This window comes from Amphiprion ocellaris, chromosome 6, assembly GCF_022539595.1.
Source record: "Amphiprion ocellaris isolate individual 3 ecotype Okinawa chromosome 6, ASM2253959v1, whole genome shotgun sequence".
NCBI lineage: Eukaryota > Metazoa > Chordata > Actinopteri > Pomacentridae > Amphiprion > Amphiprion ocellaris.
The window spans coordinates 19,499,535-19,515,007 of NC_072771.1; positions in this window are offsets into that span (position 1 = coordinate 19,499,535).

The window sequence follows — 15,473 nt, forward strand, 5'->3', positions numbered from 1 at the left end:
TGTGATATAATGATCCTCCACATCCCCGGTAAACCACCTGTGTGGAAGTTCACCACCTGCCTGAGGAGAAACCCCTGGTGAGGGCCTGAGCTGTTTAGCCAAAGTCTATATCACCAGCCAGGTTATGCACACCATCCATCATCGTCAGCCTGACTGTGTTTGTGGTCTGTCAGCGGCTTGTGTATGTGTGCACATGCATGGTGCACATGTACGTGTGGCAGAGCGGCGTATTGTTGGAGAGCTGTTGCTCTCCTGGCAGGGGTGGGTTTTAATTGGAACACCCAGTGAGTGGTATGAGTGCCGGTGTCACACTGAAAACTCCACAGACAGGCCCACACTGATTCTCTCATATGGTGAGCTACTGTCTCCTAAGGGGCTGCAGATTATAAAGGCATCCACAACTCTAAATACCCATGCATCACATCGCCTGACTGAGCCTACATGTGTGTTTGTCTGTAAGTGCGTATCACATATGTCTGTATTTATGTACCTACTGCTGAATGCCTGGCTTCTGCCTTGAGTATCTGTCAAATATTTTCTCACTGGCTATATTGATATGACAAGTAGACTGTTTAAACATTAGGGTATTGTTATTTTGACTGGAGATTACAATCAGCATGCAGAAGGGTGACAGTAGACAGACACACTGGCTGCTATATGTGAGTCTTGTGTCAATAATGCATGCATATGAATATGTTTACCACAACAAATCACTTGGCTGTTGCACCAGGTTTATCCTGACGTAGCACGTGTGTGTGTGTGTATGTGTGTGTTGCCATAAATATCATTTATCAAATGTAATTCATCTTTATCTTTCTCAATCCTTGTCCCTGTCCAAACACCTTGAGTGATAGTTTTCTTCTTTGCGTCTCTCCTCCTCTAATATTTTGAGCTGTGTACTTCAGAGTCATATTTATCCACCATTATTACAATTCCCTTGCAGTGAGTCCGTTACTTTATTCTGTCTCTCTTCTGGTTTTTCTGTCTCATTTGAATTCAACTTGCACCGCGCCTTCCCCACTCACTTCCACACAATTTATATACACATGCAACCCTGCATGCATTCACAAACATACACGCGCACGCACACAGTTACACACAAACTCAGTCCTCCCCCACAAGAACAACCTAAAGCGCGCACACACACACACACACACACACACACACACACACACACACACACACACACACACACACACACACACGACGTTTCAGCAGGAGTGGTGCCTGACAGGAACAAGTGACAGCTCCCTAATTACCTCCTCACTGTAGACGCTGACGCTGCCTGAGACGCACTGCTTATTTTCCTCTTTCTCCTTCCTCCTTCTTTCCTTCCCTCCCTCCCTCCACTCTCTCTCTCTCTCTCTCTCTCTCTCTCTCTCACCCACCCTTCTATTCCCTTTCTTCCTACCCACCTCCTCTCCTATCTCCCCTGTGGTGAATTATGCATGTCCAGGAACTCCCAATCTGCATTCACGCCAGCCCTGCAGAGACCAACCACCTATATGTTCTGTTCGTCTCTCCTTCTCCTTCCTCTTCCTACACATTTCTACTCACTTACCTCCTGTGTCAAGTGAATGACACGACTACCTTTATATTCTCCATATAAACAGAGAATATTAAAAAATATAACGGTGCTCAGTCAATAAACACTTCTCAGTGCTCCATGCGGCTACTGTATGATGAAGAGGAAAAGCCTGGAGGGCATTGTGCTCAGAATTAGCCCTTCTCATTGCAGGCCACTGGGACTGGTTTTCCCTGAGGTGTCCGGGTTTGAAGGAGGGAGAGGGCCCACGGTGGCAGCCTGGGATCTCCAGAGAATGATAACATTCACTCTGGAGTCACACCACACAACAGCGGTCCCTGTTCCCCACACCACACCACACCTCTACCCCACCCTGGGTGTCAACTCAAAGGCCCAGATTGCATTTCCAGTTGACGCCTGCTGGCCCCACAGGCATGTTTTGTTCTAATAGAAAATGGAACCCTCACACCCGCCCCCTCCTCCCTTGTCCACCCTCACAGTAGTGATTGTCCAGAGGGAGCCAGTCCACAAACACCAATGCTATCTAATCATAAGACGGGGAATAGGAAGGAAAAGCTAGGATAAGGAGCGAGGTGGGGAGAGGAGGATATGGTAGGAGGAAGAGTTTTAAAGAGAGCCAGTTGGAATAGAGAGAGAGACGAGGAGGAGGAGGGAGAAGGAGGGTTTGACACAGAAAGAAAAAAAAGCAGGGGCCAGGAGAGTCAGAGAAAGACAGAGCAGAAAGGGACAGAGACAATCCTTAGAGAGAAGAGGCAGCAAGATAGTACATAGGAGTAGGAACAGAGAGAAAGCACACAAAGAGGGGTGAAGCAAAGGGGGTGTTGGTGGCATGTAGGCAGCTGATAGAGTGTCACTGACAGGTGTCACTCAGGGGAGAGAGTCACAGGGTGCTGGTTAGATGAGCCACTGCAAACAATGCAGCTTCTTCTCTCCACACTGCTGTATACAAGCCTCAGTCCCCATGCTGTTATAAAACAATGACGTACTGAATGCACCGTCTTTAATGTGGACTGGACGCCTGGATGCTCAAACTCAGCAGATTGTAATCCATGTACCCAGTTATAAACAATGCCTTTTTGCTGCTTTTGGTATAGTCATGTCATGGTATCTGCTTTAGAGGAAAAAAAAACAACCCAGAATACCCACAACAGCAAAACAAAAACGTGCAACTTGTATTTAAGAGATATCATATAAGCAGTTTGTTCTGCCTTTTAGAAAGTTTGGATGGTCATCAGTGTTCCTGCCTCAGGACTTTATGCTGATTAAAGTCAATGTGCTTGTAACCTGTTTCACAAGCTGCATTTTTTTCCTCCAGCCTTTGTCAACAGTTAGAGGATTATATTACTGCAACTGTAAGGATTATCATATAATAACACAAAAGGCTTCTAAAGCAAACAGCTCTTACACACGTCTTATTATAGGTTATATATCAGGTGCAGGACATGAAGACAGCAGATACACTCACAGTGGAAAATGTGTTATTTTCTCATGAAAGTAAATGGCAGCATTGACTTACTGGTGAAGTGAAGTTTAGCAGCAATTTAATAGTTTTGAACAACTTTTGTCGTGATCAAGAGGGATGACTGTTTTTCCTCTTTGAAAGAGTAGTTATTAACGCTGCCAAGTAGCACAACAGCACACTTAGTCCAACACCAGTGTTTGTGCTGGCTCCAGTGAATGCTGTGACTCATAAAGGTCGCTTTATAATTCCTACGCTGCCAGTGGAGACTTATTTTAACCTCTTTTTAGTCATAGTTAAACTAATTATTTTACAGCAAGAAGTCTGCTTCAAGCTGAAGTAGCCAGCATTTTCAAAAAGCAGCACATTCTGTCCTCACAAAACAGCACAAACTAATTTTCCTAATTTTCATTTAGAAATTTAACATTGCTGAATTACATTTTTCAAAACAAGAAAACAAAAATGATCTAATGTCGTAGTGATTAAATTTATCCCGTGAAGTATACAATTAATGGTTAACAAGAGAGTTAGATGACTCTGCAGTGGTAGAGTATTGAAAATCAGTTGCAGACAGCTCAATGAGATCACTGACCATGATAGCCATGTAGACCAAAAGCATTTTTATTAGGTGAAAGTAGGCAAATATATACTTCAGTACCTCACAGTGCCAAGGATGACTACACATAGTATTCTGCTTCTTATAATATTGAACCATAAATGTAAGAAAAATATTGATTATTATGTCAATTAACCAATGTTGAAAGAATATGTCTCTACTTCTCTGAGTGAAAGAAGCAACACAACAGTGCAATAGACCTGTGTAAGTAGTATTACGAGCAAAATTTACCTTCGGTACTCATATTGCATAAAAATGGTCTCTGTGGCCACCCTGCACTTATATATGTTGGTTTTGGATCACAGTAATGGATCAAACAGTAGTTACCATTTTCCTTTTGTATGTGGTTAAGGTAGAGCCAGTTTCAAGCTGTAACCATAGTAGACAAAGAACGTTAATAATTTTTTTTTTTTTTTACAATATTTTCCTCTGAAATCTAATTGAGTAGCTGTATAAAATACCATGAAATAGAGACACTGTGGGCCTGAGGGCTCAACACTCTGTAGCTTTAGAGAACACATGCAAGTAGACAAAACTTATTGTGAAAGAAAACTAAGAGAACATCTTCACCCATCTGAAAAAAACATGAGTAGAATTTAGGGGGGAAAATGCTGCAAATTAAAAAATAAACACTTTCAAATACCGAAACACTTCAGGGTCTAAATTATGTGATCAGAATGCTTAAACAAACAAATGAAAAAAAATAGATTTAAGCTTTTTGAAGCTGCAGTGCACTTTAATGCTACTTTAAATACTCAATTAAAGTACATTCATTTACTTACAATTTGTAATTGAACAAATGCTACATTCCACCACTGGAAATACATGCAAATGGAAAATCGTACTGAATATTTTTCCCAATCAGCAACACAGCTTTCTGTATTTCACCTGAGTGATTGGGAAGTACAACACTTCCTCTTTTCTTGTCAATGCAAGCAGCTTCTGAAATGACCAAAAAGACTACATGTGAACATTAGAAATTAGTCTAGAAGTATCTCGATGACCAGCAGAGGGGCCACCACTCAGTGAGACAGCAGCTCCTCCGTCTCAGCCTGCATCCTTATAGGAGAGCTCATTTCAGAGTATGTGCTTAAGGGCCATCAAGGTCCTGGAGAAAGCCTGTTCCTCTGCAAGCGAGAGGAGAGGGAGAGAGAGGAGAGGAGGGGAGGGTCAAGAAGAAGCAAGCCGAGTGGCTGTAATGGCTTTTCAGGGTAAATTAAGACGCAGGGAGCTGTTTGGGTCTGCCTCTGTGGAGTGGTGACCCTTATTCACACAGGTCGTCAATGCCTCCTCACCATCGCACACTCGTCACTATAGTTTCTCCTCCCAATCAGCTTCACAGCACCGTTTATCTGACTGCCACTGCCCATGATTTATTACCCCAGTCCCTGCCACTGGGGCTGAGTGTCATCAGGCCTCTGCCATTCTGCAAAGTCACTACAAGGCCCTTGTTTCTCACCCAGACCCCTTGTTGAGCTCCAGCTGTCAGCAGCAGGCGTACCTGTTACAGCAAGGTAATGCCCGTCACACACAAACATATAAAGGTAATAATTTGTCGGGATCCCTCATTGTCACTTTGCTCTGATTGTAATAGACTTGTACAGTAACATGCTGGTAGGGCACTCACTGAACAAACACACCGCTGTCAGCCTCTCCTCTGTGCTTACAGCCCGTTTATGGACCACCAGGATATAGAACAAAACAAAGGTATGTTTAGTCTTTTTCTATTTGGAGACTCTCACACTCCTTTCCTCCTTTTCTTTCTCGCTCTTTCTTGTGGTGGGTCTTTCAATCAGGCCACATTCCATCTGCCATGAATATTTTCCTTGTAAAATATCATGGGTGACTACAAAATATTGTGTAGATTTTATGAATGTATAATCTCACTTTAATTTGCTGTGTATTAATTTACATATATTACATTGAGGACGCAACGGCTCTCGGGTTTCAGTTGGCGTGGGGCGATGTGTAGTGGAAATAGATCATAAGGTCAAATATAGAGGACACATGCAGCTGATTATCAGAGTTTAATATCAACTGGGCATTTTTTTGGATCTGGAATTGCCAAGGTTAGATTCAAACCACACATTTCTATTTCTCTTAAGCTGCAGTCACTTGGGCTAACTTGCTGCCCTTTTCATCTTTACAGTTCAAACTTCTATTGTGCTGGAACAAATTCTGCTGTGATGCCTGAAATTGCAGCATGAGAAAATTACAGTGCAGGGGGAGAAAAATGAGCGAGGACTTAAGCACGGGTGAAGAAGCGTTACACTGTTGCTAATTACTGCCTCATTAGCAACAGTGCTTAGCCATGTGGACAATAGCAGCAGAACAGCTGATAAAAACACATGCAGAGGCTACAGTTGAAAGAACAGTGCTGCGTTTTATGTCTTTATTGGCTCACTATACATTTTAGCACGGGGACGTCCAAAGCGCTGGGGATGAAGTTGGTAATTAAAGCAGCGAGTATGTTGTGATGATGGATTTTCAGTATTTTGTTGTTTTTTTTTTTATTTGGGTGCACTAGATTCTGCAATATAGTTGCAGCGGTGAATCCGTGCGCAAATGCCAAAACTGAACAGCAGCCTATTACACACTTTCATCCCCACACCTACACCTTCTGCCTCCACCCTTTCCTCCCTCCCAACCCCCAGGCCTCCAGATGTTGCTGTCACCCCTGTTCTGCGGAGGCGCTGCAGTGTGGAACTGCCTGAAGTGATGACAATAAACACCTCCGCCATAACCTGGGCCTCTGCATTTGCATACTTGCCTGGTTTAATTTGAGGGGGAAGTATGCAAATATATGCAAAATGAAATCCATCTCCTAATGACATGAGACGATTAAACAATTTTTATGCTTAAATATTCTGTTTAATGAAATCAAACGGGCCCACGCTCAGCGACAAATTTGCCTAGGCATGGGCAAAATTAGAGGATATCACAAAAAAGGAGAACTAGGAAGAGAGGGGAGGGAGGGGATAGGGGGAAAGGAAATGCCTGGTTGGTGTGCATGACAGCTTTTTAAAGTGTCCCTCACAAGAAAAAAAAAAAAGAGCAGTAAGCTCCTGAATTCAAATAAGATTTCTATAACAATTATAAAATCTGTCAGTTCCCCCTTTTCATACACCCACTTTCTCAGTTGAAAGAACAGTGGGTGATGAAGTGCAAAATGTACTCCCAAAATGTTCTAAAATAATATCTATATCTGTAATGATGTATTTTCAACTTTTTTTTTTCCAGCAGATAGTGTTGAACTTGGAAGCAGTGCATTAAGTCACTCTTGAAATGCTAATATTCCACTTGAAGCCTCTCTCTCTCCACTGCAGCTCGGGAAAAAAAACACCACCTCTGTTAATACACAGCTTAACAAATAGGAAAATAAAATGATTTCCTTGTCCAAGTCAGGGCCTAAAGACACGATCACCCAGGAACAGAATACATAACGAAGGAGACAGCGCTGTGATTAAAGTTGGAAACAGAGGGAGAGGGAGAGAGAGAGAGAGAGAGAGAGAGAGTAATATGTGACTGCTTAATTGTGGCTTTGCAGGGAGCTGGTGACTAATGGCCTTTCCACAGAGCTGTTCAAGCCATGAGCTGCACATTAATATAAAGGGGGTTATTATTATGTTTTAGCTTCAGACCTGATTAATCACATGGATTTACTTCCAGCTCAACACTTTATATAGGGAGCCATGCTGCTGTTAGGCAGCCATCAAGCTCATGATGTAGGTGCTTACACCTCCTTTGAAATGCAAATGCCGGACAAGATACACTGTACGTGGTTAAAGCAGGTTCGACTGTCAGATGGAAGCGATTCTCGCAAATAGAAAACTAAAAGCTATAATCATGACTGTCAAACAGAAAATAAAGGTGCCTATGCTGGATTTGACCTCTCAGTTGTGTGATGTGCAGTATTCAGTGTGTATTATTAGAGCAGGAGGGGTGAAAGTAATGATGATGAAAGATGATGGTGGTTGTAGCGAACAAGAGAGCTGGACTGGATGACAACACAGCACAGGGTGTAGGTGGGGTTGGATCCGTTCGCTTCCACGCAGCCAAAGAGAAGCAAAGGCCTCTGTTGGACCCCAAGGCTGGGAGGGATTTCTTCAGCCTGATGCTTTGTTGCCCCCTAATCCCTTTGGCTTATATATTATCCCTGCCTTCCCTCCGACAGCAGGCTAATAGAGGAAAGGAGCTGGAGCTCTCCTCGTGGCACGCTTCTCTCTCCAAACAGATAGAGCAGAGCGCTGTGTGTGTGTGTAAACTGTTGATTACTGCTAGTACAGATGTTAAAGTGGACACAGACCCAGAGATAGAGAGAGAGTCCACACACACACACACACACACACACACACACCTACACAGGTGCATGTACACACCTGCGGTTAACTGAAGTGTTGGTGTGGTGGGGGTGGCGGCAGCGGAGAGATGCTGAACTTGTTGTAGCACACCGATCGATTTCAGGCTCCTCCGACAAGATCCTCTGCTCTTAGACCTCAGAGCTCCAGATGATGCAGTGCTGGGATTGTTAGAAGGGTGGGGTAAAAGGTGGCTGGGGGTCGGGGGTGTAGGGAGCAGGTTCTCTGGTTTCCTGACACCCTGCCAACAGTTATAACACCCCAGTGATGTCAGATGCACAGGGACATGACAGACCTGTGAACACAGTCCTTCTCTGTACGAGGTCTGAGTGTGTGGTAAGCATGTGTGCCAGGGTTGCAGTGTGCTCACATAGGAACACCAACGTAGGAGTGTTTTTCGTGTATGGCATGTGTGTGTGCTCATGTCTTTACATTCTGTACATCTGGATACACATGTTAATGTTAGGGATTTGAGGTTGGGTGCAAGGAAAGCAAGAAGAGGTGGGGAACTGGATTATTAACCCTTAACATGGCGCTTGATGTGGTTTGCTAAAATTATGGTGCGGGGGGATTTATGTGATCCCCATAATCCTGTGGGCCTTGATGCTCCAAATCCATTGTCATGCTTCACTTTTATAGAGGGAAATTTCCATGACTTCAGCTCCCCACTTAGATTGCACTTTGCATAACCACAATCACACACACATAGCTGCCGCCCATTCAACATTCCTGTCTGAATACCCTGGCATCACATTTCACAGGACAGGTCTTTGATGTTATTGCACTCCTTTATTTGCCGTTTCCATGCTTATATCAGTGGGCTGATTATATGTAATTCTCTGTGCACTATGGAGTGGAGAGTGAATGAAAGGAAAAATGAAAACTCCTGGTAATGAGACTTTTGTTTCTTTTGTATTAAATGTGAAACGAGGCAGGTGATAGCATGTTGTTTAAGTGGAGAGACAATTTTGACATTTGTACCCATTTCTTGCACAGCACATAACAATCAGTTAATATCTGCGAGTATGACTTTGTGTTGACTTTACCAGGGAAGGGCAGCAGGTGACTTGTTTGTGTGAAATGTAAAAAAAAAAAAAAAAAGGAAAACTATTTGAAAAGAAAAATAAAGTCAAGTCAAAATCCAACTGACAAAGGGGTGAGTGAGTGAGAAATGTTTCTATTTGCTCCAGATATTTCAGCATTTAACGGTTTCTCATTACATTTGCATGAACATATGTGCTCTGTCTTTGAAATGAATTTCTGTGAATGTGTCAGGATGTTAATTAGCTCTGTGTTTTTGTATGTCATTGAGTGTGCATGTGCTTTTGTAATTGCATGTGTGCGAGCACCAGTGTGTTTTCGCATGTCTCACTCCCCCGACCAGAGAGAGAAGACAAAGCCACAATCATATTTGTCACAGCTGGGGGTAAATGTGACTTGCTAAGTCATTCTTATTGTTTTATTTTCTTCTAGACGAAGACTGAAGCATCATTCTACTCCTTACTCACTCTCTGCTCTCCTTCCCTGTGGCACATTTCCGCTACAAAACTTTCTCCATCCCCTCACCTCTCACTCTTAAACTCTCTTTCTCCTCCTCGCCCTCTCCCTTCTCTGCGGGATGGTCATTTAATCCATCTAACCAGCTGGAAAGATAAATATTCCTTAGTGGAGAGTGAGGCCCCTGCCTCTCCACTCACGCAGACCGGAGATGAGGAGAAAGTCTCCCTCTCTGCAGAGCTGAGACGCCCGAATGGCTTAATAAAGTCTTCCACTCACCCAGACGCTGACATGAAGATGACTGCAAAGACTCCAACACTTCATATGAGCTTTGTCCATTTATTTTGAAGAAGTTCAATCTTTTTTGTTCAATTGACTCAATTTATGCAATAGCTGTCATGCATGAAGTCACATAGGGCACTTTATGAGTCTAAAAGTAGTAGCTTGGCAGTATAGAGGACAACAACAAAGAGAGTATACTTTCTGTAATGAAATCAGGTCTAAAATCAGCACTCATTCTTCAAAGTCTTCAACAAAAAGTCTGTACCAATGAGAGTTGTATACGTTCTTAGATTATATAGTGTAGTACCTCCATCACTCTCATAGCATGTACATTTTCCAGGCTGCATTTGGCTGATTATCCCTGAAGGAGGAACGTGGATGGGTTCCTGAGGCTGACTCATGGTTTCTGTTTGGAGAGGTCCAATTCAGCGCAGGCTGGCCCGACTGGAACCTCTGTTTACACAGCCTCTCAGGCCAGACTGGGAGGCCCTATTTTCACACCCAGGTGCTTTCCAAAGAAAACCTCCTGCAGAGGCCCCTTGCCTAAGGTACAACACACTGAAAACCATACATAGTGCTTCAAGTTCCTGCTGTCGTGTTGTATGCTCCAGCTGCACACTTAATATAATAAAGCAAAATGCATTTATAGGACATAATGGAAAAAGCACTGCGTGGTATTTGTCCGCAACCGAAAAGTAATATTTTTTACTGCTCACACGGATCGCGAGGATATGATAGCAAATATTCTCTATATCTTATCTTGGCATTACTCACTGCAGGGGAATTTGGTTGCTCTGTGTGTGTTATTTGGTTGAGGGAGTTTGAAAAATTGGTATTCTAGAGGCTGATAACTCTTCAGACAGCTTCACTGCTGGAATGAGTCAGCATGACCCCCTTTTGCCTGTTTAGGAGTGTCAGACCTTAGCCTTCAGAGATTCACAGAGATGTTCAGCACAGGGTCAGCCTCAAAGGAGGGTTGTTGTGAAGGCGTAGAGGCAAGAGGCTGCTCACAGGAACACTAGGCCAGAAAAAAACACTTTGTCACGCCTTACCAAACAATACAAATGAAAATTAAATTAAAAAAGACGATGTTCAGTTTAAATCTAAACACCGTCACTCAATGCACAAAGAAATAAACACATGAAAACAGGTGCACATTTACAGTTACACACATATAAGCCAATAGCACCTGAAAATATCACACCAAAGCTCCTTTTCGGAGTAAAAAAGGCTATGCATATATGTATATCATAATTACATTCCATATATCTTCCAAAATCCCATTTCCATCAGTGGTAATTCTGCTGCACAGGAGTAATGGGTGTATTATGCAGTTATGACAGGCCCAGCTCCCTCCCTATCCCCTCCCCATCATCCAGCATACACCCTCCCACCCCCTTCCCCTTCAGTCAGACTGCTGAACAATCAAAGCAAAGAGTAAAAACATGCAAAATGAGGGATTTTTCACGTTGAGCCTGTGGAATGACTGAGACAAAGACGTGATGGGAGGCTGGGTAAGAGAAGCGCCCACCTCTCTGGAACGAGACAGTCAGACTCAGTGTGGAGACTTGTCCTTAGGTTGAGAAGAAAGCACGAGCATCAACTTTGTATTCTTTTCATTTTTATTTCTAGAAACAAAACACCACACACATGCTGTGTGACTCTGAGGTGACATGACTTGTTATAAGGCGTCGATCATGATCCCTTGAACTTTGCTTTAAAGAGCGATAGCCCTCGGTGAGTGCACAGGGAGGAATGAATAAATGCGTGCATAAATGACTAGGCCAGTGATTGAGTGAAGAAATTATCGAGCTGGTAAATGAACAAATGTTTGAGTGAGTGAGCGAACGAGTGAACGGCTGGGACATTGAGTATGTGTCTGACTGAGTAACCGAGTTGGTCAGAAAGCCACACACACTAGAGGCAATCCAAACAAACAGCTCTAAGTGCTGCAGTGTTCGCTGAGGGACCCGGGAAAAGCCCCATCAGCCCAGTGAATGAGTGCATTCTGCCCCCTCGCAGCCTGTTATTAAAATCAATTAATGACAGGGAGGGAGGCCCCTGTAAAAGCTGACTTGTTGGGCTCTAGGGGTCTTTTGTGACACGTTGCCTTTCTGGATCACTTGTGCCATATGGAACCTCCCCTCTTGTGGCACATAACTCACTTTTATGAGAGCCTCATTGGCTAATGATGGAATAGTGCACGAGCACTGAGCATGGGAGTGTTCCTGTCCCCATAACTGTCACTCCCTGTGCTGCCGTTGTCTCTGTCACTCTGATCATTGCTGAGACACTACTGTTGCCTTCAGAGAGAATGTCGCTGACAAGAGGTGAGAGAGAAATGCGTAGAAAGGAGCAAAAGTGTTGTTGTTTTTTTTTCCACGGCATTTTTACTGTTCGTCGAGACAGACAGACTGACAGAGAACATCCAGGCTTAGCATGACAAAATAAACTGTGCCTCAGACAGGATCCTGTTCTGTGGCACCAAAGCTTAAGAATCTGATGCATCTCTTACCCGCCTGTCTTTATTGTTTAATGCTTCTGTTTTCTACACTGAGTATCAAATACAAAAATGTGTCATAGATGCAGATTGATAGATGCAAACCAATTCAAATATTTTCTGAGTCTTGGTCCAGCTTCAAGCAAGACACGCTCAATTGGAGAGGAGATTGACCGTTATAGCGAGGCTTGGTGGCTCTGCTGGAGGATGGAGGCGGTCCATTTACCAGCGCTGAAAGAACCCTGCACTCATTTCACCACAGTCCCACATAGTGGAGGGAATGAAGTCAGACCAGGTTGGATTTCTTTTCTCCTGTCTGCGGAAAATTGCTCTGTTTTGCTATCTTGTCTGTGGCACCAGCTAGGTTTTGCAGTTTCGCTCTGCAATCAAAGGTCCCCCACCACTACCACCACCACCTGGCGGTCTCAGCGTCGTGTTGACAATCACACCTCGGTCACACACAAGCCTCAAACATGCTCACTGGGCAATTTCACAGGGATCACTAACGAGAGGAAGCCATCTCCTTAGAGAGGAGTTTAGCTGACCCATCAATTACTTTCTCCCTGGAAGAACATAACATGATAATAATTATGATAATGACGTGACATTGTGATAATGACATGATAAGGAAGTGTAAGATGAATCTGCCCACTGTGCAGTAAGCGCTTATCATGTCAGCAGAGGGGGAACTAGACCTGACAAGAGGTGCATTTAGTGCCTGGATGTAAAGAAGTGCTGCAGTAGGTGTCAGGTGTATGCAGCAGTTACAAAACTGTCACATTTATGCACCATGTACCCGACATGCCTAAACACCTGATGTTATAAATACTTTAATATAAGTCAGTGCCAAGGTTCTGACATTCATTAATATCATGAAAAGGTTTACACACTCTTAGATTATTTGAGCTGCAAGTGAATGTTTTTTCTAACGTCCACATAGCACAGAAGGACTTCAATATTCTTTATGCAACACCTCTTTGTGCTTAGTTTACCTCAGCTCTGATACTTCAGATGTGCTGCTGGTGTCGGTGTATCAAAGCACAGCTAGAACACAATATTTCCTCCCCTTATGCACAACCTCCATCATAGAGAAACCCCTCTATCCGCCACAACACACGCTGTTTCTACCCATGTACCTCTTTGACTCCCGTATGTGAGACTAAACCAGTGTTAGGAGGCAACGATGTGTAAGGTCCAGTTTAATATTGCTAGTGATGGATAGAGGGTCTGAGCCGTGACAGCAGTCGATAGGTCTATCCATCTTCTCAAGCAGAGATCGCAGAGAGCTCTAACTTCCCTGAATATGCCGAGATTATCAATATGAGCTCAACTTCAAGATTAAGTCTGGGTTTATTAATCCTTTAGCAAAAACCTTTTGTCACCTCTGCCACCTTCATGTCTGTCTGTTGTGATTTAGAGCACAAGGCAAAGAGGACTGTATCCAAGTGCTTATCCTGCTCCACAAGTTTGAGAGTGAGGGGTTGCTGAGTGTGCTGCACCTCCTCGTCTCAGTACGGTATGTGCAGCAGCTCAGCCAGCTCATATTGATAGATGTTGTCCAAATGTAAAGAGGACAGGAATCATTCTGCAGGGAGTACAGGGAGACCGAAAAGAATCAGAAAACCTTTTAGTGGGACAAATGAACTTAAAATGTGCAGTGGATTTAGAACTACCCAGTGATTTTTATACTGTATATGCCGGTTCTTTTTGTGCTGAGGTTTATTAAAGTGAGAAAAAAGACCAATATTTGACACTAGGAATTCCTGAAAGATCTAAACATTAATTTAAAGACATGGTGCAGCCTGATCAAACCACACAGAGGCATTCTGTCACTCTCGTTCTGATTTGTAGTCGATGGCACTTAGGTTGAAAATGCTGCTGAATACTTCATCATCCATATGCTAAATACACCATTTTTCATTTCTTGTTAATTCCCTTTCCAAAGCCTCCTTCTATTCCCTCCACCACTCCTAATCTGGCTATAAAGGTCAGTTTAGCATAATGACATCATACAGACGAGCATGGGCAAACCCAGATTACTAAATCTGACTCTAATGTGGCTTTTCAGATGAAACAGCATTAAATGACATTAACACTACTGCATTCACTGGCAGCTTTAATGGAGATTGCTCAGGACTGGCCCTTCTTTACCCTCTTTGTATTTTTAATGAGGTGACAGAGAGAGGCAAGATTGGAATAGGATGGTCTTACAACATGCTGAGCTGGGATCAGATACAGTCCGTCTATTTGTGTAATATTCCATCAGCTCTCGTATAGAGCTGGGGTTAACCTCTTCAGCGTGACTGACATTTTTAGAGCACAGGCACCACCACTGGCAGAACTCAAAGGGACTTTTAGAAAAACATTACAGCCATCACTGGCATGATGAGATCTTCTTTTTCTAATGTTTCTTTGAGTTCAGGCCCAGATTAGCGTTTACTGTAGGCCTCGACGAGGAACAAACTGCTTTGTGATTATCACTGCAGTTTCGTAAGCCTGTGTATTAGCAGGGCATTTGCTCAAAATCTTTACTAATTCAACATCTGTTGGGGTATTTATACCCTGCAGCACATGTTGCCGCTTGTACCTCGAAGACAAAGTGGAAAATAAGCAGAACTCTAAGAACATATTTATTATTTCCCCACTGCTGCAATTTTCATTTTTAACAAAAAGGAAAAAAATAGGAAAAAAACAAGAAGAATGAGCAATGTGTGGAAAAAAAAAAAACCCCAGAAAGATGGAGAGCCTTTAACACAAGAAGTCAGCTGGCTCGGGTGAACAGTCTTTAACATTCATCTGTTTCTCTGCTGCTTCCAAAGAAAGATGTTTTTCTGCTCCATCTCTGTGGCAACAGCAACTTTCCCAGCACAGGAAACATGAACACTGGAGGGAATGTCGCCTGGAAAAGAAGAATGACAACACAGGGGTCATGAATTATACAAAGGGTGTTAGAAGCTTTGCTACACTTAACATCATTAAGGGCTGTATTAATTACTGTTATGAAGCATTGTAAATCACATCCTTTCTCTGTTATGGTTTAACGCAGCCCTGTTTTGTTGTTTTTTTTACAACCGACTCATGGCATGCTGCTTAGAAAACAATACACTCTTCAAATCTAAAGATTTAAATTGTCATCTTGGGTTGATAGATAAATAAAAATATCCTATATACACATTAAAACCCTAAAAACTCATCACTGTCAGAATTACAATCAC